This window comes from Leucoraja erinacea, chromosome 16, assembly GCF_028641065.1.
Source record: "Leucoraja erinacea ecotype New England chromosome 16, Leri_hhj_1, whole genome shotgun sequence".
NCBI classification, from domain to species: Eukaryota; Metazoa; Chordata; class Chondrichthyes; order Rajiformes; family Rajidae; genus Leucoraja; species Leucoraja erinaceus.
The window spans coordinates 19,945,483-19,971,327 of NC_073392.1; the positions used below are offsets into that span (position 1 = coordinate 19,945,483).

At 42.7% G+C, this 25,845-nt stretch overlaps 1 protein-coding gene across 1 annotated transcript in view; it reads left to right on the top strand.

Moving 5' to 3' along the window:
* The window catches only part of grip2b (glutamate receptor interacting protein 2b), a 385,341-nt gene that overhangs the window by 217,982 nt on the left and 141,514 nt on the right, over positions 1 to 25,845 (top strand). The window lies entirely within an intron of this gene.

Below are 25,845 nucleotides of genomic sequence, written 5' to 3' on the forward strand. Positions count from 1 at the left end.
CATTCCTTTTCTTCAGAGATACTGCCTGATTGCTGAATTACTCCAGCACTTTGTGTCTATCCATCTAACATTTACTAAGCTTAGTCCCACCCCCACCTCTTTCCCAACTTTCTCCCCGCTAATACACTGTCTGAAGAAGGGTCTCGACGTGAAACATCACCTATCCACGTCTTCCACAGATGCTACTCCAGAAATTTGTGTTCCCTGTCTGGAAACCAGCATCTGCAGTTCTGTGTGTTTCCAAAACCTACTTCATATTTAATGTTATGTTTATAAGCACATTCACACAATCATTCCATTGTTATGGCCCATATTCAGGATGAAATCCAACAATATAATTATTCAGGGTGTAATTATAATTGCCAACCTCTCTTGCAGTACCATCAGTGGCCATGAGCAGTCATTACAAGATGTCAAACAACTTTGCCAGTTTACTTTATGAATTGAAATAAATCTAAGAATACATAAATTAGCACCAACTGACTTTATGATGGACACTGGATTAAAATGAGGCTTTATTGGGCAGTGGTCAGACTGCATTTGGAGGATTGTGAACAGTTTGCATACTTTGGGAAAACAAGCAAAGAATTTCACTGTGCCTTGTCACACGTGACAACACAATAAAATATTCCATTCCATTAAATTCCATTCCATTCCAGTTTTGGGCCCCATATATGAGGAAGAATGTGCTGGTGTTGGAGAGGGTCCAGAGGAGGTTTAGGAGAATGATCCCAGGTTTGAGTTAACATATGATGATAAGCGTATGATGGCACTGGGCCTGCACTCGCTCGAGTTTAGAAGGACAAGGAGGGACCTCATTGAAACTTACCAAATAATGAAAGGCCTGGATAGAGTGGATGTGGAGAGAATGTTTCCACTAGTTGGAGAGTCTAGGACCAGAGACCAGAGGACGTACTTTTGGAAAGGAGATAAGGAGGAATTTATTTTGTCAGAGGGTGATGAACCTATGGAATTCATTGCCACAGACGGTGTGGAGGCCAATTTAATGGATATTTTTAAGGCGGAGATTGACCGATTCTTGATTAGTAAGGATGTCAGGGGTTATCGGGAGAAGGCAGGAAATGGGGTTGAGAGGGAAAGATAGATCAGCCATGATTGAATGGTGGAGTAGACTTGATATGCCGAATGGCCTAATTCTGCTCCTATAACTAATGAACATGAAGACAGAATTATTCAATATACTCGTTTTAACCCCACCACATCTGAATATTGTGTTGGATTTGACTCCCTTCGGGAAATTGGCAAGGATGATAGCATGAGCATTCTATGCTGTTATTTTACTGATCCACTGAAATCCATAAGTAATGCTATGGCCTAACATTTGTACTCACTAACACCTGTGGCATTGTTGCAAGCTTCAGAGAATGTTATGCCTACAGCTCCTGTTATTCCCACTTCCACAAGGGACTGTAAAGTTGCCCAACAGCAACAGAGGGAAGTTCATGGAAGATTCACAGGATCGATGAAATATCACAAATTTCTCAGTTCAACAGACCGTTTTAGATAGCACCAAACATTACAAATCATTCGTAAGGCAGATTTCACACATAGCCACTCTCGTATCAGAAGTGTCAAAGCAGTAAAATGGAAAAAAAGCAATTAAAATAAGGTATAACTTTAGCTGATGGCAGCCACAAATTGTGGCGCAAACCCGATGAATCAATGCAACTGCTTTGCTTTAGATGGTCTCGTGTTCCTCAAATGCATTGCAACCTGAGACGTATCTCAGGACATTATGTTGTTCAGGAACTCACATATATATGTTTGCAACTGTCTATGTGTGGGAAATTGATGAACTGACCTTTATAAATCGTTAACTGATTAGAAAACAAACCACATCTTGCAGAGCTCCCTGCTCTAACAGATAGAGTGATGATTTGGTTGCTTTTGTGAAACACTAGTGAACGGGTCCGCCACATTGCCTTAGGTGCTGATGGTGAGTGACCTTGCAACCCTGGTGACATTTAGATTTAAGAGAATACTACAAGATGTGGAGTTTATAGCTTGCATGGTATGGTGAATACCTGGCACGAATATTGCCCATTAGTTGTATACTTACAATTAGATGACCCCAGGTCCTGCTCTACACTGGCAAGTACTTTTTCAGATGAGTTGTGAATGGAGTATGTATGGGGACTAGCTTATTCTGCATTGCAGAAACAAGTTCAGTCCACTGGAATATCATTGCATTACAAATAGCTTTCAAGATGGTTGGTAGCAATGGTCCCCTTGGTCGTTATTTACTGATCTTCCCATGATTCGTTGATCAATAAACGTTAGTGCTGAGTGTTGATTATGTGCTCTGGAAAGGAAACAGTGGCAAAGGTTTTGCAATGGGTCAAGTGTTTGCACTGATAAATAGACACTGGAACACTGTACAATTCTCCAGAGAATAAAGCAGTTACCAGGGACAAGAAGAGTTAAAATTGCAGACATGGGCGTAGGCTGCAGCATTATGCAGTATGCAGACAGAGGCTTGTAAAAAAAAAGCCATTTATTTAATATTCAATTGCGACTGATTTGTGTCAGCCTCAGAGTGAATGGTTCTTAATAGTCTGCAGGTGTCCGCTATTGTCTGCGTCCAGCTGCAGCTGTTACTGTAATTGTGCTAAGTACCTAGTTCTGCTCATTATTTTTGGTTTAATTCCATATTCTTAGATTTATAACCATTTCTGTTTCTCCCGAGTGTGCATCATTTATCTAACTCCAAACCTCTTTTCCACCCTGGCATCACCATCACCAACCCACACCCCTCCTCTCACTCACTCTTACTGGCATATGGTTACACGGTCCTCCCGTACCAGACACTGCTTGGTCCAATTATGGCTCCAGGTCATGGGTGGCAAAGGCCCCCTTGAATCACAGTAAAAGGTGTAGATCAGGTGAGCAGGTCCAGTTGACCAGCTTTGGATGGTCACCTAGTGTAGTAGAGTACATATTCCATTGTTGCAAATCAAATCCCGAGAATGTCTTCAGACCCTAGACTGAGAACTTCAGTAGCAAAGTAATAATCTGTCCACAGGAGAGGGTGTTTTCCGAAAGGCAGGAATGGAGTCTGCCATCCTTACCTCAATTGGCTTGTACGAGACTCCAGTCCCACACCCACTCTTAGATGTGCCCAGTCCAAGGTTTGGATGGAAAGACAGAAGCAGCTCACTCCCCAGGGGGCCACAGGTATGGCAAAGGTGCCAGGTACAATTATGGTTTTTGGGAACACTACCACGTAGAACGCCAACAAATGTATGTGTAGCCGCGGTGAATGTCAAAGGAATTTTGCATAGTTCCCAAATTAAGTTTATTTTGATTTTTTTGTCAAATTAAAAAAATATATATATATCTCTGTGCAGATTTGAATCCCGTTGACAACGGCAGCAGCAGGTCTGCCCCAGAGAAACTGAACTCACCACCTCTACCTGCGACCAATAATGCAAAGGAAACAAATGTTAAACTTACTAACAAAAGCTAATTGAGACTGAACTACTCAAAATTTGGCAGTGTTTTTCGGCTGAGGTTCATGACTCTCGGTACAGTGCGAACCTTGCACTTTCCAGTACATTGCTTGCAATTTGATCATTCTGTGTCTGACATGATCTAGCTTAGCACGAAACCAGAACCACTCATAGTTCAGGCATCTGTCTTCAGATGGTAAATGAGGCTATACTACATTTGTTTACAAATTACATATCATTTTCCATCAGGCCAGGGGAAGCATCCCTGCCACTCATCTAGAACCCCATTTAAGATGGTTGCAGGCCAGTGGGACTCCAGTTGACCCATGAAATCTAGGTCCTGTAACAAATTGTGCATGATGACTGCAACTCCTGAAGTCAACACTCCAGTGGTATTTAGACTTGACTTTACTTTAGAGATACAGCACGGAAACAGGCTCTTCGACCCACCGAGTCCGCATCGGCCAGCGATCACCCCGTACACTAACACTATCCTACACATTAGGGAGAATTTTACAATTTTACTGAAGCCAATTAACCTGCAAACCTGTACGTCTTTGGAGTGTAGGAGGAAACCGGAGCACCCGCAGAAAACCTACACATTCTCGGGGAGATCGTACAAACTCGGTATAGATAGCACCCATAGTCAGGATTGAACCCAAGACTCTGCCACTGTTAGACAGCAACTTTATCGCTGGGCAACTAGAAGTTATATGTTGAAATAATCCATCATATCTCTCTTCTTCACTCTTGGTTATTAATGACAGGTACAATCTGCACTGTTGTTGTTGGCCCTTCTTCCTCAATCTTCAGAACCATCATGTGTTTGGCTTAAACGCTCCTCAAATAGTTTAGGGTTGAAAGGTAAAACAAAGGTAACTCGTCCAAAGACCTTTTGAAGATCATTCTGGTGGGGGAGACTAACTAAATGTCAGGACACAAGTTGGGAAATATATGCTGGCTTTTGAAAATGACCCTCTGGCAGTAAGCACTGTGTCTTCATACTTCAAAAGAACTCTAGTTCTATCCTTATGCCTAATAATTAGCTGACTCTCTGGGAAGGGACAGTGAGGAATCTCAGATTTGGTCACGCTTGCTGTCGTTTGTGTGCCTGTAGTTCTGCTTGGTGAAAATTTGCAAATTAGTTGGTGGTCAGAAACCAATCTGACAGCGTGGTCTACATTTCTCTGCAAGTCTTTGCACTTCATTCCTAACTTTATGTGATTCTGGTGAAGGATCACTGATCTGAAACATTAACTGTTTCTCTCTTAACAGATGCTGGCTGAGTGTTTCAAGTATTCTCTCTTTTCATGATCAATTGTCCGAAAGGCAATCTGTCATCCATGTCCATGTTATTTGTCAAATGGTTAATTAACTAACCATGTCTCGTTCACTTCAATTGCTTCTATCTTGTGAAATGAAGAGAATACATATGCCTTAGTGCTCTTGAGTCGTGAATATAACCATATAACCATATAACAATTACAGCACGAAACAGGCCATCTCGACCCTTCTAGTCCGTGCCGAACACGTATTCTCCCCTAGTCCCATATACCTGCGCTCAGACCATAACCCTCCATTCCTTTCCCGTCCATATAACTATCCAATTTATTTTTAAATTATAAAAATGAACCTGCCTCCACCACCTTCACTGGAAGCTCATTCCACACAGCCATCACTCTCTGAGTAAAGAAGTTCCCCCTCATGTTACCCCTAAACTTCTGTCCCTTAATTCTCAGGTCATGTCCCCTTGTTTGAATCTTCCCTACCCTCAGTGGGAAAAGCTTATCCACGTCAACTCTGTCTATCCCTCTCATCATTTTAAAGACCTCTATCAAATCCCCCCTTAACCTTCTGCGCTCCAAAGAATAAAGCCCTAACTTGTTAAACCTTTCTCTGTAACTTAGTTGCTGAAACCCAGGCAACATTCTAGTAAATCTCCTCTGTACTCTCTCTATTTTGTTGACATCCTTCCTATAATTAGGTGACCAAAATTGTACACCATACTCCAGAATTGGCCTCACCAATGCCTTGTACAATTTTAACATTACATCCCAACTTCTATACTCAATGCTCTGATTTATAAAGGCCAGCACACCAAAAGCTCTCTTTACCACCCTATCTACATGAGATTCCACTTTCAGGGAACTGTGCGCAGTTATTCCCAGATCCCTCTGTTCACCTGCATTCTTCAATTCCCTACCATTTACCATGTACGTCCTATTTTGATTTGTCCTCCAAGATGTAGCACCTCACACTTATCAGCTTTAAACTCCATCTGCCATCTTTCAGCCCACTCTTCCAACTGGCATAAATCTCTCTGTAGACTTTGAAAATCTACTTCATTATCCACAACCCCACCTATCTTAGTATCATCTGCATACTTACTAATCCAATTTACCACACCATCATCCAGATCATTGATGTACATGACAAACAACAGTGGACCCAACACAGATCCCTGTGGCACCCCACTAGTCACTGGCCTCCAACCTGACAAACAACCATCCACCATTACTCTCTGGCATCTCCCATTCAGCCACTGTTGAATCCATCTTGCTACTCCACCATTAATACCCAACAATTGAACCTTCTTAACCAACCTTCCATGAGGAACCTTGTCAAAGGCCTTACTGAAGTCCATATATACAACATCCACTGCTTTACCCTCATCAATTTCCCGAGTAACCTCTTCAAAAAATTCAAGAAGATTAGTCAAACATGACCTTCCAGGCACAAATCCATGTTGACTGTTCCTAATCAGACCCTGTTTATCCAGATGCTTATATATATTATCTCTAAGTATCCTTTCCATTAATTTGCCCACCACTGACGTCAAACTAACAGGTCTATAATTGCTAGGTTTACTCTTAGACCCCTTTTTAAACAATGGAACAACATCGCAGTATGCCAATCCTCTGGCACTATTACCGTTTCTAATGACATTTTAAATATTTCTGTCATAGCCCCTGCTATTTCTACACTAACTTCCCTCAATGTCCTAGGGAATATCCTGTCCGGACTTATCCACTTTTATATTTCTCAAAAGTGTCAGTACTTCCTCTTCTTTGAATCTCATAGTTTCCATAGCTACTCTACTCTACCTCACATAATTCAATATCCTTCTCCTTGGTGAATACCGAAGAAAAGAAATTGTTCAATATCTCCCCCATCTCTTTTGGCTCTGCAGATAGCTGTCCACTGACTCTCTAATGGACCAATTTTATCCCATGTTATCCTTTTGCTATTAATATAGCTGTAGAAACCCTTTGGATTTACTTTCACCTTACTTGCCAAAGCAATCTCATATCTTCTTTTAGCTTTTCTAATTTCTTTCCTAAGATTCTTTTTACATTATTTATACTCCTCAAGCACCTCATTTACTCCATGCTGCCTATAATTATTGTAGATCTCTCTCTTTATCCGAACCAAGTGTCCAATTTCCCTTGAAAACCATGGCTGTTCCAATTTTTACTATTTCCTTTCAACCGAACAGGGACATAAAGATTCTGTACTCTTTAAATTTCACCTTTAAATGTCCTCCATTTCTCTTCCACATCTTTCCCATAAAACAAACTGTCCCAATTTACTACTTTTAAATCCTTTCGCATCTCCTCAAAGTTAGCCTTTCTCCAATCAAAAATCTCAACCCTAGGTCCAGTTCTGACCCTCTCCATAATTATATTGCAGCCAAGTCTTGGACTTCTGGAGTTTTTGTTATTATTGAACCGTGAGATTTATAGCTGATCGTTCCAAATAGATAAAACCAACAGAATAAATATATGGGTGTGAGAAATTGCCAAAGTTAGAATGAAAAGGTCATATAATCTTTGAATCATGGAGATTTACATCACAGAAACAGACTCTTCATCCACTCGACCCCACCTCATATCCATGCCAACCTATTTGCACGTCTATACGAATTCCATTTGCCCACACTTGGTGTATTCGTCTTTGCCTTGCCTATTTAAGTGCCTGACTAAGGCCCCTTAAGCACAACGGTTGTACCAGTTTACCCCCTCTCCTCTGACAGTGATTTCCAGATATCAACCACTCACTGTGTAAAATAAACTTAATCCTCAGACCTCTTTAATGATGCTTCATCTCACTTTAAGATTATGTTATCTTTTTGTTGATACTTCTACCATTTAAAAAGGATTTTGACATCCACCCTATTTATGCCTTTCATAGTCTTACATATTTTTTATTAGGGGACCCTCTCAGCCTCCTTCACTGTAGGAAAAAGAAACCCTATCTATCCGGTCTCTCTGCATAAGTAAAATCCTCCAATCCACGCAATGTCCTGGTGAATTTGCTCAACAAACTCTCAGGTCACAACCTGAAATAATAAAGTGAAAACCCAGAAATTACCTGATATTACACAGTATGGGTGTGAGGGATTGCAAATGATGTTTGAGCTACAATGGAGTTTCCATGTTTCTTGATCTCACTGGAGATACACCCCTGTCCCAGTGAGTGAGGTTATTGGCTGGACCACCTCATAGAGTCATGGAGTGATACAGTGTGGAAACAGGCCTTTTGGCCCAACTTGCCCACACTGGCCAACAATTTCCCAGCTACACTAGTCGCACCTGCCTGTGCTCGGTCCATATCCCTCCAAACCTGTCCTATCCACGTAGCTGTCTAACTGTTTCTTAAACGTTGGGATAGTCCCACCCTCAACTACCACCTCTGGCAGCTTGTTCCATACACCCACCACCCTTTGTGTGAAAAAGTGACTCCACAGATTCCTATTAAAATCTGCAGTACTCCAAGCATTCAACAGTTTGTCGATGCTGTTGATGCAGCCTCCTCTCATGGAACAGCAACTCTGCAAGCTCTCCCTCATCTTGTGGTTGGGTTCGTTTGAAGACAAATCAATAGATATTGATTGCCATAATTAGCAACAATTTGTTATTGTTGTAGAATGTAATTGTCAGGGTGATACAGGAATGAACTGGACCCTGGCATCTTTTGTCCAGCACTTTTTCTGCCCTCCAATTGCTTGATCAGCCATCACTGATAAAATCTAATTGGGCTTGGTGACAGAGAGATATTACGGCCTTTGTAGATCAGTGACACTCAACAAAGTTGAACCAGCTTCTGGAGCTTGTGTATCGGCTGCCTCCATAATACTCTGCTCAGTTTCTATTTACACTCAAGTTATCTAGAGTGGACAGGAAGCCACACATTTACCATTATCAACTATTCATTGCTCACCCCAGAAACATTCTGCCTCAATTTCCATACAAGAGGGGGGAGGGGGAGATCTGTGTGTGTTTAGAATTAGTTTAATTTAGTTTAGAGATACAGTGTGGAAACAGGCAATTTGGCCCACTGAGTCTGCACCGACCAACGATCCCCGTACACTACACTATCCTACACACGAGGGACAATTTACACCCGCCTGATCACAGGGAGAACATCCAAACTCTGTTCAGACGGCACCCGTGGTCAGAATCAAAACTGGGTGTCTGGCGCTGTAAGGCAGCAACTCTACTGCTGCGCCACCATGCCGCCCTGTGGGTGGGTGGAAATACACAGTGAAGGAAAGAAAACAATTAACCAAAGGGATTTTGGTGAACCAGCCATACAGGACTTGGAGCCAAATGTTCGTTGGGTGGAGACAACCAGAAGGTTGTGGGTTCAAGTCTTAGTTCATGTGATCTAGCACGCACTTGAAAGCCGGAGCAGTTAAAAGAAAACTGCACTGTCAGAGGTGCTGGTCTTCTGAGGAAAGATCAAACGTCTGTCTGAGCAAATAACATCATGAGATATTCTGGAGAAGCAGGAGAGTAAGGCTCTCTGTGCCCGACTTAACATATTTCCCTCAATCAATGTCACCTCAAGACAAAACTGATTATCTATTCAGTTTCTAATTGTGGTTGTTTTGGGGACCTTGCAATGGGCAGGCCACTGAGCTTGCTGAATAGCAACATTGTTTAATTGGGTGCAAAGAGATTGTGGATGTGTTCCAATTGTGAAAGATGCTGCAGAACTATGAATGTTTTTTATTATAAAATTGATGCACCGTGTTGTTTAGTGACATGAATTGCTTTCTCTGTTTATCGCAGGTTAGCATGTAGCACTGTTAACCAAGAGTGAACAGCTTTGGGCAACAGGGCACTGTGGTATCATTGCTGCCTTACTGTGCCAGATACCCAGGTACGATCATGATTACGGGTGCTGTCTGTACAGAGTTTGTACGTTCTCCCTGTGATGCAGTGGGTTTTCTCCGGTGCTTTGGTTTCCTCCCACACTCGAACGATGTACAAGTTTGTGGCTTAATTGGCCTCAGTAAAAATTGTAAATTGTCCCTCGTGTGTAGGATAGTGCTAGTTATTGGGGATCGCTGGTCAGCATAGACCTGGTGGGCCGAATGGCTTGTTTCGCACTGTATCTCTAAACTAAACTAAACTATGCTTAACAATGCAGCTTGCAACGTATTCAGTGGACAACTACAAAGAGGGGAAAAACAGCTCAAATTATATGCATATTAATGAAATAAAGAAAACCACAAAGTGCTGGAGTAACTCAGCAGGTCAGGCAGCATCTGTGGAGAAGAATGGATAGGTGATGTCTCGGGTCAGGACCCTTCTTCTGACTGATTTGTAGTAGGGAGGGAGAGAAATCTAGAAGGGAGGAGGGGCAATAAACCTGGTGAGTGATAGATGGATACAGGTGAGAGGACGGTTTGATAGCAGATAGTTAGACAAAGGGCAAAGATGAAAGAACAGAAGGTGTGAGATGAGGATAGAGGAAGCGTGACTTGTGAAGCCAAGGATGGAATACAGGTGGAATATTGGGGAGAAATGGGTACATGTCCTGACGGAGCGCAGGGAAGGGAGAGGGGGTGGGGGAAGGGCATCCTCCCTTGCCAGAGTAAGGTGTTACACAAACTGGATGAACAACACCTCATATTCCCCTTGTGCAGCTTTTCAGGTAAGCACCTACAATCTCCCCCCCCCCCACCCTTCAGTGCTCCACCCCAGCCCTTCCCTTTGCCCATCCTGGATGCGCATCCATTCTTTTTTTTAATTAGAAGCAATAGTACAAGAATAAAACATTCGGCATGTAAAATTATACAATTACTGTACAAAATCAATTTTGACCTTTTAAGCTGAAAATGAGAGAAAACACGAGAGCAGAAGAAAAAGGGGAAAAGTGAAAAGATAGGAGCCCCTAGATTACCAAACTAGTGTGGCCAAAGAGTGAGTAAAGGTATAAGAGAGGAAAAGGAAAAAAAACACAAACAAAAAAAAGGAAAAAAGAAAAAGGTGGAGATATACCTGCCCTCGTCCCCGCACCCCCATCCACCTCACCCAACCCAACCCATAGTTGGATTTAAATCCAAATTTGTGTTGCTTGTAAGAATTTGGTAAAGGGTGTCCATGTCTTGAAAAATGGATCTGTTTTTTCTGCCAGGACAAGCCTAATATTTTCCAAATGTAGTGTCTCGGACATTTGTAATCCACATCTTTACAGTAGGGACTGATGTGTGTTTCCAAACTTTAAGTATTAATTTTTTCGTCGTTATCAGGCCATAATTAAGGAATCGTCTTTGAAATAGTGTTAGCTCAGAACAGGCATCTGACGTACCCAGAGTAATCAATTCTGTGTCGGGGTTTCAAAAATTCCCCTCCAGAAATTATGTAGCTTTATACAGGAGGCAAAAGAACGAGTTATGGTTGCTTCCTAAAGGAGACATTTATCACAGACAGGGGAGACATTTGGGAAGATCTTATTCAGTTTAGACTTTGAATAATAAAGTCTATGCAGTATTTTATATTGCATTAATGAATGCTTAACATTAAGAGAACAGTTATGTATATATAGAAGGCTTTCCTCCCATCTATCTTTTAAAATTGTTAGGCCCAATTTATCTTCCCAGGCTTGCCTAATTATTTCCGACAATGGGATTTGTATATTTAAAAGGGTATTATAAAGGTACGATATTAACTTATTTGAATCCGCGTTTCTATTCATGCATTCGTCTAGTATGTCTGGAACCATATATTGACAGTCTTGGGTATGTGATTTCAGATAGTCTCGTATTTGAAGATATCTAAAGTGTTGGCTACCTTTCAGGTGATATTTCAACTGTAATTCTTGAAATGGGAGGAGAAATGCGCACCCATTCATCCCCACTCTCTCCCCTTCCACCAATATTCCTGCCTCTGGCATCTCTGAGTTTTGTCCAACTGTCTGCCTATCAATCCCGCCCCTCCTCAACTGTATCCACCTATCACTTGCCAGGATTTGTCCTGTCCCACCTCTCTTCCAGCTTTCTCTCACCCCCCCCCCCCCCCCCCCCCCCCCCCCCCCCACCCCCCCCACCACCACAATCAGTCCAAAAAAGAGTCCCTACCCCAGACGTCACCTATCCGTGTTCTCTTTGTGTATTTTTTTTAATCCCAGCATCTGCAGATCCTTATTGCTCCTGTTAATGAGATAAAGATTGCCTGTGCTGGAAATGAAATGATATTTTACACCAACTACAAATGAAATTACAATATGGTTTTAACAATATTAACTTGGTAACATTGACTTGTGTTTATATGAAAGCCATTCCTCAAATTATGAAGGGGATGGATTCCTGGCAAACAATTTACTCACTGAAATTTTGTAAATCAAAAAGGCTAATCAAAATGTTTTTATGAGCATTTTGTTGCAGTATTATGCTCTGTGGGGAGAGAAAAGCTGATTGTTAAAGTGATTTGTTAAAGCAAAGATGTATACCCCAAAGTATCGAACATAGAACAGTATAGCACAGGAACAGGCCCTTCAGCCCACAATATCTGTGCTGAATATGATGCCAAGATGAACTCTTATCTAACTGCACTTAAATCATTCCCTCCATTCCTTGCATATCCATGTGCCTCTCCAAAATCCCCTTTAATACCACTGTTGTATCCGCCTTCACCACCACTCCTCGGCAGTGTATGTCAGCCAGCAACCACTATGTAAAAACGTGCCGAGTATGTCTCCTTTAAACTTTGCCCCTCTCGCCTTAAAGCTAAGTCCTCCAATATTTGATATTTCCACCCTGGGAAAAAGCCTCTGCTTACCCTAACTATGACTCTCATTATTTTAAATACTTCTATCAGGTCTCCCCTCTCTCTCTGGTGTTCCAAAGAAAACAAGTCTGTCCAACCTTAGGGGCACCACGATGGTGCAATGGTAGAGTTGCTGCCTTACAGCACTTGCAGCGCTGGAGACCCGGGTTCAATTGGGTGCTGTCTGTATGGAGTTTGTACGTTCTCCCTGTGACCGTTTGGGTTTTATCCAAAATCTTCAGTTTCCCCTCGCACTCCAAAGATGTACAGGTTTGTAGGTTAATTGGCTTGGGATAAATGTAAATAATCCCTTGTGTGTGTAGGATAATGTTAATGTGCGGGGATCGCTGATCAGTGCGGACTCGGTGGGCCAAAGGCCTGTTTCCGTGCTGTATCACTAAAACTAAAACTAAAATCTAAAACCTCTCCTTGTAGCTTATGCCCTCTAATCCAAGCAGCATCCAGGCAACCTCCTCTGTGCTCTTTCCAAAGCCTCCACATCCTTTCTGTATATTGCACACAATACTCCAAATGTGGACAATCCAAAGTCTTATAAAGCTCCATCATGACTTATCTGAATCTTATCTGAATCAAGACCAATGAAGGCAAGCACAGCATATGCCTTCTTTATCACTTGTGTTCCGAGTTGCAAGGAATTATGAACTTGGACCCCAAGACCTCGCTGTACATCGATGCTCTTAAGAATCTTGCCATTAATGGTATATTTTCTCCTTAATTCAACCACCACAACGTCTAACACTTCACATTTGCTCAAATTAAACACGATCTACAATTTAATTGCACATTTCTGTAGCTGATATATATATATATCTTATTGTATACTTTGGCAGCCTTCCTCCCAGTCCGTGACCCCAGCAATCTTGATGTTGTCTGCAAACTTGCTAACTAACCCATCTACATCTATGTGCAGGTAATTTATATATACCGCATACAGCAGAGGTCCCAGCACAGATCCCAGCACAGATCCCAGCACAGATCCCAGCACAGATCCCAGCAGAACTCTACTGGTCACAGACCTCCAGCCTGAATACCCTCTTATCACCACAACCCTCTGTCTTACATTGATAAGCCAGTTATGATCAATACGATCAAGGAGTAGGATTTCATAAAATGCTAGTCAGTGGTGTTATAGTAAAATGTCACAACACTGTTCGCAGGTGCATAATCATGTTCATTAATTCTCGGAGCACAATTAGTCCATTTGGCCCATCAAGTTTACTCAGCCATACAATCAGGGCTGATCTATCTTTCCCTCTCAACTCCATTCTCATGCCTTTCACCACAAAGCATGGTGGTTGGGGTGCTCTGTGTCAGGCTTCCAAGCTGGTCTGTGGTGTTAATCTTCTCAGCCAACTGCTTCCAGTAGCATTCACCCACACTGGTTGTAGGTGAAGAGGTCGGGGCACGGTTTCTATCCACACAGAGTCAGACATTCTTGGGGCTTGTTGAGCTTTCCCACCATAATCACAACATCCGCCACCTCGTCTCAATGGTCTACGTTGCCTTTCACTCCACCCGTGGTGGTTGCAGATTGAAACTTTCCATCTCTTTATTTAAATCCCCATTTTTTCTTTTAGAAAGTATCTCCTCAAAAAGTTATTCATGGGCAGCCATTACGAGTACGGACAATGCTTTACATGATTATATTTGTATATTATTCATATCATCATTAATTTAATTTTTACTTTGAAATGTCTGCATTGTCTAAGCCCACTCACACAATGTGTAGGCTGGAGAATTGCCATTATTCAGATCTCTTCTCCTGTGGGCTTTTTGCATTGCTTGATTATCCTGCAGAACATGGAACAACGCTTCAACATTGCTAGACAGCAACACTGGATGGTCCTATTTTCTATATATCTATCAGGGATGTTTCATTGAGTTCATGCTCTTTTCAGAGCAAGGGTAAACGCATTAGGAACCACCCAGAGAGCTTGGATCATGCGTTCTGGAGCAGTTGAGGGTGAACCAAGATAGATACAAAGACATCCCTCTACATTATTTTTGTGCAATAGGAAATCTCAGCAGAAGAAGGGTGATCAATCCTGTCTTGTTGTGGCTTTGAGGAGACACTACAGCCATACTAAGGATCTAAATGTGTTCAAAGTACTGTACTGGCTAATCCTCTCCCACCACCATGCAAGCTACATCCTTGTGCCTGCTGGATAGTTCTGGTTACAAGACCTCTAGGCAAATGGCATTAACCGTTTGGTTGGGGGTACAGCCCACCTAGGTTCATTCTCTCCACTCCCCCAGACTCTAAGCTTATGCAGATGCTGGAAATGGAGAAACTGAATAAAAACAGAAAATGGTGTAAATATTCAGCAGGTCTGTAGGAAAAGAAACAGCGCTAACGTTTCAGGTCGAGGACCCTTTGATTGAACTGGGAACGACCCAAAGGGAGCTCATTAAGCTTTCTCTATTAATTCTGTTCACTTCCCACAATTGTGGCCTGACCTGCTGAGTATTTTCAGTCTTTTCACAGCCCACTCACTTATCCATTGATTCACGTTCACTTCAGTGACCTATCATTGTTTTCAGTCGCCTTCCATGTTCATATATCCTCAATGTATTTAGTATCTAGGATGGTTCCTCTGCATCATTTGAGTCAGAATCCTTTGAGCCTGACTTTAAAGCCAAGCTATAGTCTAGAATTGGACAACAGAAGGAGCCTAACACCAGAAACTGTAGTAAAGTATGATAGGAAGTCTCTTTATTGTCATTTATTCCATTTGACTCCAAAGCAATGATTTCTTCCATGTGAAATGGACAGTTTCTTCCCAGCTATTATCAGGCAGCTGAACTGTCCTCTCACCAGCTAGGGCATGTTCCTGACTTCCCATCTACCTCATTGGAGACCTTTGAACTACCCTTAGTTGGACCAGATTTGACTTTACCTTGTACTAAACATAAAAGCCTTTATCTTGCATCTGTACACTGTGGAAAGCTTGAGTATAATTATGTATAGTCTTTTCACAGACTGGAGAGCACACAACAAAATCTTTACACTGTACCTCATTACACATGACAATAATAAACAAAATCAAGCTAAAGAAGATGCTTGCACAAAAACGGGCAAAAAAAAACTCTTCTCAAAACCTCAGTCCATCAATCCTGCGACCAAGCTTGTCCAATGAATGAGGCAGTACAATCTATTGGAGGTACAATGTGGAGGTGAGCTTAGATTACTTTACTATTTTTACTGAGCTACTGAGAAGCTACTAGAGTGAATAGCAGGCTGAAGGAAGCTAAGTGGAGGGAGAATTTTGGATCCTATCAGAAATTGAGTGAACAGTAACTCGTGGGTGACTACTTGAATAAATCCTCTGATTTATATCAAGACAAATGATTGTCAGTGGAATTCTGAGCAGTCTTTTTCTTTTGTCTTTGTCTTTTCCTGCATCCACCCCCGGTCTAGTACCGGAATTATCCAGGAATATTAAATCCATGCGGATCAAAGGAGTAATTTGAAATGATTGGGCTGACTCAGTTGCTCCGATTAAAGCTTTAAGTTGTCAGAAGTATTTTAAGTATGTTGGTTGTACGCTTCTCTGAAATCAAAGGAGTGTTAAGCAAACACGTCACTGTTGCCGAGTAAATTTCAGTTTCTGATTGCCATTGTGCTATCTCTTTTGAATGGAGACTTTTCCTAACTATTGTGGATTACTTTGGGGATTAATAACAGGCAAAGCATTTGTTTTCCTTGTGCTATCATTTTATGTGAATAGGTGGTTGCAAATTGATGTGGGAATTAATGTAAGCATTACATAGACAGAGATGCTCTCCTTTCGTAGTTCTTGCCTCCCCAGCAATAAGCAACACAACACTGTGCTGGATATATGAGTTCCAATATTGCACAACCTTGCTTTCGACTTAACTAGACAAAAATGCTGGAGAAACTCAGCGGGTGACGCAGCATCTATGGATGGTAGGGATAGGTGGCGTTTCGGGTCGAGACCCTTCTTCAGACTACTTTCTACCTAGTGCTGCTCTCTTTACGTATATTCCTTCCAGGAGAAACTTCATTTACTCAATCAAATTGCTTCATTATTTGAAGCACCTTGATTAGAGGAAATGCAAATGAAGTTTATGCAGCCCTATAATTTCTATTTAAGCTTCAATTTTATATGACTATAATAGGAAAAGGGAATTCAACCCCTCTGCCTTCCTTGTTTCATAGCCAATCTTTCAATCAGTGACACTTCCCGAACGAAGCCCCCATATCCTTTACTTCCTTTCATTTACAAAAATCCATCCACCTCCCTTGAATATTAACAGCTCAATGCTCTTGTGTGGAGATTTCCAAATATTTACCAGCCTCTGGATAAAGAAATGTCTTCACTAACTTGAAGGGTCAACTTATTTTGATACAATGACGCCTCTTCTAGGCCACACAACCAGGGGGATCCTCATCTCTGCATCTACTCTGTTAAGTCCCTTAAAGCTTTTACATGTTTCATTGAGACCAATTCTTCTGATCTCAAGAGAGTATAGATATCCTATGCTTCCTTTCCCCTCCTACAACCATACCGTCGTTCCAGGAACCTAATCACTTTACTTCCTTTAATATAAATATATTCCTATTGAGGTAGAGAAAGTGGATCTGAGCATAATATTGAGGTTGCAATCTCATTAGTCTGTACAATTGAAGCCAGATGCCTCTAGTCCTGTATTCAAATTCTCTTCCAATGAAGGCCAACATACCGTTTGACTAATAAACTGCTTGCTGTATGGGCAGGTTTCAGGGATTTGCATGTAAGGACCAAAGCTCCCTTTGAACACAAATGATTTTCACTCTCTTTATAATTTACTGGAAAAGTAAATGACGTTGCTTCTTTCCACATTATACTCCATCTACGGTGTCTGACTTATTCAAAGCCTTTCCATATAGCTTGACAATCCACAATGCCAACCAGTTACACTCATCAGCAAACATGGATATTTTATATTATGATTGAAAGAGATTGTGAACAACTCGTCCTCACTACCATCAACTCCACAGTCAATTAGGCACAACAGAGGATGTACTTCCTGCGGCACAATCTGCCACAGGCAATGATGGTCCAATTCTATACTGCCATCGTAGAGTCTGTCCTCACCTTCTCCATCATGATCTGGTTTGGCTCAGCCACCAAGCACGACATCTGTGCACTGCAAGGGCCAGGAAGCGAGCGGGTAAGATCATCACTGACCCCTTTCACTCTGGCCACAAACTCTTTGAATCACTTCCTTCTGGAAGGCAACTCCGGGCTGTCAAAGCTGCCACAGCCAGACATAAAAACAGCGTTATTACAAGAGAAGTAGCTCTACTCAATAACCAAAAATCTGTAGCCTCCTTTTGCTCTGGTATTTTATTTAATTCACATGTTTAAGCAATAATGTTTTATTATTATTAATGTTTTACTTCATTCCTAACTTTTACTGTATGTCATGTTGTCACTTGCAGGCAGAGCACCAAGGCAAATTCCTTGTATGTGAATACTTGGCCAATAAACTTATACATTCATTCATTCATTCATTCATGCATTCATTCATACTGTGTATCAGTGTAACATCACCCTCCGTTTAGTTCAGATACAGCACGGAAGCAGGCCCTTTGGCCTATTGAATCCATGTTAACCGATCACTTATTCACACTTGTTCTATGTTACCTCACTATCTCCTCCACCCTCTGCACAGTGGGAGTACACAGTAGGATGGCACAGTGGCACAGAGGTAGAATTGCTACGTTACAGTGCCAGAGACCCGGGTTTGATCCTAGCTACGGGTGCTGTCTGTATGGAGTTTGTATATTTTCCCTGTGACTGTATGGGTTTTCTTGGGCAGTTCCGGTTTGCACCCACACTCCAAAGACGTACAGGTTTGTGGCTTTTGTAAATTGTCGCTAGAGTATAAGATTGTGCTAGTGTACGCTTGCTTGTCTTTCAGTGTGGACTCTGTGGTCCGAAGGGCCCTTTTTCACATTGTATCTCTAAAGTAAAGTAAGGGGCAATTTTACAGAGGCCAGTTAAATTATAAATTTGCACATCTTTAGGATGTGGGAGGAAAACAGAGCTCCCGGAGGAAACCTACACAGTCATGGGAAGAACAAGCAAACTCCACACAGACAGCAACCGAGGTCAGGATCAAACCTGCTGTGAGGCAGCAGCTCTACCAGCTGCGCCCCTGTGCTGACCAGTTAGCACTCTTTCTGGTGCTTTATTTCAAAGTGGCCATTGATGGATTGAAAGTTGAATCTTCCTATCAACCGGGAGATCATGCAAGTTTAGGCGGACTGAGTGGAGGTGAGACCATGCGCAGGCTTGGCGATCGTTTCGCTGAACACCTCCGCTCAGTACGCCTAAACCTATGTAATCTTCCTGTTGCTAAACACTTTAACTCCCCCTCCCATTCCATACTAACCTTTCTATCCTGGGCGTCCTCCACTGTCAGAGTGAGACCCAACGCAAATTAGAGGAACAGCACCTTATATTTTGCTTGGGCAGCTTACAACCCAGCGGTATGAACATTAACTTCTCTAACTTCAAGTAACCCTTGCATCCCCATCCTAGTCATTGTACTAATTTCACTGTCGCCCTGTTGAGTTGCATTGTCTGTAACTCATTTTCACCTAGCTTACAGCTAACAATGGCCTGTTTCTTTTATCATCGTTAATTTTTTGCATATCTTTCATTCATTATTCTATATCTTTCTATATCACCATCAAAATCTCTTGTTTCCATTTCCCCTGACTGAGTTTGAATAAGGGTGTAGACCCAAAACGTCACATATTCCTTTTCTCAGAGATGCTGTTACTCCAGCTTTTTTGATCCTATCCTCAGTTTTCTTTGTTGGGCCAGCCATGTCACATCCAACACCTGACTCCCAAAACAGACACTCTATTCCAAACTCTGACATAGGAAGAGAGGAAGAGGCTGACAAAGGAAAAGATTCAAAGATGTTTTCAGAGCCTCTGTGAAAAGATGCAGTGCAGTATCCTCACCGACTCCTGGGAATCTCTGGCCCGTGACCATTCACAGGGAGAAGGAATATTCGGGATGGTGTTGAGAACCTTGCATCGGGAGCACAGAGTAGCCAGAACAGGATCAACAGGAGGAGTGAATCACCTCACAGACCACCAACCAACCCCTTCTACCTCCTGCCCTATCTGTGGCAGAGCCTGCAGTCCCCACATTGCCCTCAACCACATTAGAACCAAACATTCTAGAGTGGAAGGAGGTACAGCCTCAGGAAAAGCTCTGCTGGGCTGTCAGCATAGGTAATGTCCTCATACTTCTGGAGAGGGAGTTGAGCCCATGACCATCAGTATCACAGTGAGCACAATACCCACTGAGTCTTAACATTACTCATTGGAAACCATACTCCAATTAACCCATCAACATACAAATTGATCTCAATCCATTGTATTAGTTATGATCTTTGATGGGTTCTCCAGACTAGTGTCACCATGTGAGGGGTAACTTTTTCACACAGAGGGTGGTGGGTGTATGGAGGAGGTAGGTGATGGAGGAGGTAATTGAGGTAGCGACTATCGCAATGTTTAAGAAGCAATTAGACAGGTACATGGATAGGTCTGGTTTGGACGGATATGGGCATAGTGCGAATAATGTAGATGGGACAGGTTGGTCGGTGTGGGCAATTAGGGCAGAAGGGCCTGTTTCCATATTGTATGACTATGACTCTATGACTCCATGACCATGGTTCAGATCACAGCTGCATTGGGGTTACAGCAGGTTGGGAGTTAAGAAAATACTTATGCATTTAGAAGTGCGTTTGAAATCAGAGGGAAGAAATGGATGATTCAACTTACAGATGAGAATCAGCAGGGCTAAGAGTTGTTTCACTGAAAAGATTAGGACTGCAGTAAAAACGCTCAGTCATAAAACATCAGTTCAATAATCCATAGGCGGCACTGGTATTGCTAATTTATATTCATTAAAACAATGTATTCAATACTAACACAGCAGCAGTGGGAGCTGTGCACTCAGCTCCACAGGAATCCCAATTGGCTATTTTTCTATTTGGAGAGGAGTTGATTCTTTAAAAAAATCACTTATCATTGGCCCTCAGAGATTAGTTGGTGTATTAGCCAGTGGAGTGTTAAAATACTTTCATTTCTCTGACTAACAGATAATTCTTCAGCCCAATAATCTACTTCTGCACAAATGATCCAGTAGAGATAGTGCAGAATAGAAGAAAAATGTATAGGATACTGATCCAAACCTGTGCTGTGTAGGCAAATCATTTCTCAGATGTTCCAACACACAGATTCCGATGCACAGTACGAGGAATGTTCCAAAGACAAAGCTTTATCTGTGAGCACAATGTGTTGGTCTATTGTGATCTGGAGAGAATTTTAATGTGGAATGGATGAATTGAACTTTTTGGTGGGTCTTAGTTATGGAGCAGTGTCTAAATAAAACTGAGTGGAATCAAGGCTGTTCATAATGTCAGAGTGTTTATCTTATACCTGTCTGCTTGGCAGAGACTGCTTATCTACATGTTCCCTTACATGTCTTCTCGGAAGACAGCAACCCTTTCAGGCTAGGTAGGAGGATTGCTGGATCTTATCTTCCAGTTTAGCAAAGTGTGAACTGGTAAAAATCTTTGCATGTTGGTGTATTTTGAAGCTTCGAATGCTTGACTGGCCTATCAGACAGCCTGGGTTCCAAGAGCCAGTGATTATATTCAGACCTGCATGTGTTGCTGTGTCGCGCTGTGAGATATTCAGCCAAACAATTTTCATTTGTTGAGGTATGAATAGAGAATTCTGGAGATACTCAACACTTCAGGCAGCGTCTGTGGAGAGAGAAATAGAGTTAACGTTTCAGGTTGATGGCCTTTCACCGTCAAAGTTGTAGAGAATTGTGGACGCAGTCCAGACCATCGCATAAACCAACCTCCCTTCCATTGGCTCCATTTACCTCATGCTGCCTCGGCAATGCCACCAACATAATGAAGGATGAGTTGCACCCTGGCTACTTACTCCATCTTCTCCTCTCTCCCAACCAGGCAAAAGGTATGCACACCTCCAGATTCAGGGACACTTTCTTCCCAGCTGTTATCAGGCAATTGAACCATCCTACCAACAATTCGAGAGCAGTCTTGGGCTACTATCTACCTCATTGGAGGCCCTTGGAATATCTTTGATCGGACATTACTGGACTTTACTTTGCACCGCACATTATTCACATTATTCCCTTTATAATATTTCCATACACTGTGGGTAGCTCGATTGTAACCGTGTATTGTCTTTCCGCTGACTGCTCAGTGCACAGCAAAAGCTTTTCACTGTAACTTGTTACACATGACAATAAACTAAACGCAAACATAAAATCAAGAAGGAGCGTTTGGGATGGTTTGAGAACCTTGAACCCACGCATTGGAGCACCCGGCCTTTCATCAGAAATAAAATTCACTTCCACAGCTGCGTAAAATAAAATAAAAACTGAAAATGCTGGAAATGTTCAGGAATTCAGGCAGCATCTTTAAACCTTAGACCAAGGGTTCCCAACCTGGTGTAAATTTACTCCAAGGGGTAAAGGGGCTGTCCCACTTGGACAACCTAATCCACGAGTTCAGAAGACCCTAGACGAGTTGACAGAAATGTCAAGGTCGTGTTGACTCGCCAAAGTAAAAGACCTCCTACGACTATGTCTATGACTTTCTACGACTATGTCTACGACCTCCTACGACACCCCCTCGACCTCAGTCTTCCACACCCAAGACCAACTATGACTAGCTACGAGTGGAAAATGATCACATGATAAAATTATGTCATGTTTGCATCTTTTTTCTAGGGCCAATTACCGACCTACGACTACGACTACAATCGTGACATACTACGACCTACCTACGACCTACCTACGGGTAAAAAGTATCTATTTTTTCCATGCTGACCTTTTTTTTACTCATGGACATTTTTTATCAGGCTGGAAAAAACGCCGTGACCTACTTGAGGCTACGAGGACGCGGAGACCACTCACGAGCATGAGGAAGAGTTATGAAGACCTCCTACGACCATGCTGCGAGTATGAGTCATGGGCAAACTTGGCAGAAGTCGCCAATTAGGTCGTGAAAGTGGGACAGGGGCTTTAATTTGTTGATTCTGGAATTTAAAATAATAATGTTAAAAACAGTATTTAAAATGTTCCCCTCTGTCAGTTGCTATATTATGGTAGAAGTGTAAACTCAAATCACTGAACAAAACAGGGTGAGAGTAAATTTACTTTTGAAAAGTTGCCGGGGTAAACGGGACAAAAAAGGTTGGGAACCCCTACTTTAGAATTTAAAGTTACGGAGTGGAAACAGGTTTTTTTGACTCAACCCGTGCACTAACACTATCCTACACACACTAGGGACAATTTGCAATTTACTATTGTTACCAAGCCATTTAGCCAACATACCTGTTCATCTTTGGAATGTGGGATGAAACCGGAGCACCTGGAGATAGCCCACACAGATCACAGAGAGAATGTACAAACTCCGTACAGCCAGCACCCGTAGTCAGGATCGAACCCGGGTCTCTGGTGCTGTAAGGCAGCAACTCTACCACTACGCCACCATGCCACCAATAATTGTATTGAATAGCAGAGCAGTCTTGAAGGGCTGATTGACCTACTGCTGCTCTGATTCACTCTGTTTAACCTTGGTGGACAATTGCAGATAATTTCAGAGTTACAGGAGACTTCTAAAAATATCCCAACATGAACCAAAATGTACAAAAATTACATCCAACAATTTCCTGGGGATGGTAAGGCCCCTGACAATATTGGATCTTAATTGATGGACACCCATACTAAATTCTCAACCACAGGAATGTGTATTTTTAGTTTCCTCCTTGTAATACAGCAGCTCACTCCACAGCACTCTCACATCCCTCTGCACCACGCGTCGTGCATGCAATTCTTTCATGCAAAAATTGGAGACTGGAGACACCTACGCAGAGTAATATAAAGAATGATTTGATTTATTCAGGCTTGTTAAAGTGGCTTTAACCACAGTTTTCCATTCAGCAAACACTGCTGTTTATTAGTTATTTTTTGAATTGTCAGTCATGCAGGAAATGTTGGGTAAGGAATAGGGATTGTGCTTGTGCTAATGCTGCCATTGATGAAGTTGCTGAGCAAGGTTGGACCTCACATACTGCCCTGAGGAACTCCTGCACTAGTGTAGTGAGGCTGAGATCATTAACCTCCAGCAACCACTGCCTTCTCTTTTGTAGGTAGACACAAAATGCTGCAGAAACTCAGTGGGTGAGGCAGCATCTATGGAGAGAAGAAATAGGCAACGTTTCGGGTCGAGACCCTTCTTCAGACCTCATTGAAACATATAAGATCGTGAGGGGCCTTGATCGGGTGGATGCCCCGAGGATGTTCCCAATGATCGGGGAAACTAGAACTAGGGGACATAGTTGCAGAATAAGGGGGGGCTCTTTTAAAACTGAGATGAGGAAGAACTTCTTCACCCAGAGGGTGGTTAATTTATGGAATTCACTGCCCCAGGGAGCAGTGGAAGCAGAAACTTTAAATATATTTAAGACTAAAATAGATGGTTTTTTAGCTGCCAAGGGGATAAGGGGCTACGGGGAGAGGGCAGGGATATGGACCTAGGTATGGTTAGTATAGTAAGACCTGAGTGATCTCCTGGACAAGTGTCGATTGCCTAGATTGGGGTCGGAGAGGAATTTCCCGGATTTTTTTCCCGAATTGGACCTGGGTTTTTATCCGTTTTTTTGCCTCCCCCAGGAGATCACGAGGTTCTTGGGGTGGAGAGGGGTGATAGCGGTATAAAGGGGAGGGTAGTGTCTTGTGTTCTGTGTCTTGTGTCTACTGTTTGTGGGTAAGTGTGTCTGTTTAGTGTTCAGCCATGAGCGAGTGGCGGTGCGGGCTCGATGGACCTGGTGGTCTGCTCTCGCACCTACTTTCTATGTTTCTATGTTTCTATGTTTCAGACTGATGTCGGGGGGAGGGGCAGAAAAAAGAAAGGAAGAGGCGGAGATAGTAGGCTTCGAAGGAGAGCTGGGAAAGAGGGAAGGGAATGAAGAAGAAAGCAAGGGCTATCTAAAATTAGAGAAGTCAATGTTCATATCGCTGGGGTGTACACTACTAGGGCGTACACTACTGGGGCGTACACTACTGGGGCGTACACTACTGGGGTGTACACTACTGGGGTGTACACTACTGGGGCGTACACTACTGGGGTGTACGCTACTGGGGCGTACTCTACTGGGGCGTACACTACTGGGGCGTACACTACTGGGGCGTACACTACTGGGGCGTACACTACTGGGGCGTACACTACTGGGGCGTACACTGCTGGGGCGTACACTGCTGGGGCGTATACTACTGGGGTGTACACTACTGGGGCGTACACTACTGGGGCGTACACTACTGGGGCGTACACTACTGGGGCGTACACTACTGGGGTGTACACTACTGGGGTGTACACTACTGGGGCGTACACTACTGGGGCGTACACTACTGGGGTGTACACTACTGGGGTGTACACTACTGGGACGTACACTACTGGGGTGTACACTACCTAAGCGAAATATGAGGTCAGCACCTGAACCTGAAACTCTCTAACCCAGACAGCATTCTGGTATGCACCCTCTCCAAAGCCGCCACATCTTTTCTGTAATGGGGCGACCAGAACTGCATTCAATACTCCGAATGCGGCCTAACCAAAGTTCTATAGATCTGTATCATGACTTCTGACTCTTATATTCAATGCCCCTAGTAATATAAGCAAGCAAACCTGCCGCCTTCATTACCACCCTATATACTTGTACTGCCACCTCCAGTGAGCTCTGAACTTGGTCTCCAAGATCCTTCTGCAACAATACTGTTAAGGGTCTTTCCATTAACATTAGAGAGAGAAGAAAGTTAGAAGAGAGGTGGGGCAGGACAAATGGTGGCTAACAGGTGGATACAGATTGAGGGGGGGGGGGGGGGGGGGTGTGTTGATGGGCAGATGGTTGGACAAAGGCCAGAGATGAAAAGACAGAAGGTGTAAGCCAAAAGGATTGAAAAGTTGCAAATTGGAAAGCGAAAGAAAGGTGCAGGTCCAAGTGGGGCACAAGGGAGACGATGAGGGGGGAAATAAGAGGGGTGGGGCAAAATAAGCAGAAGTGTAATTTGGGTAGTTACCTAAAATTGGAGAACGCAATATTCATATTGTTGGGTTCTAATGTATTGCCTTTCCGCTGACTGATTAGCACGCAACAAAAGCTTTTCACTGTAGTTTGTTACATGTGACTATAATCTAAGCTGAAACTAAACTCAAACTCAAACTTG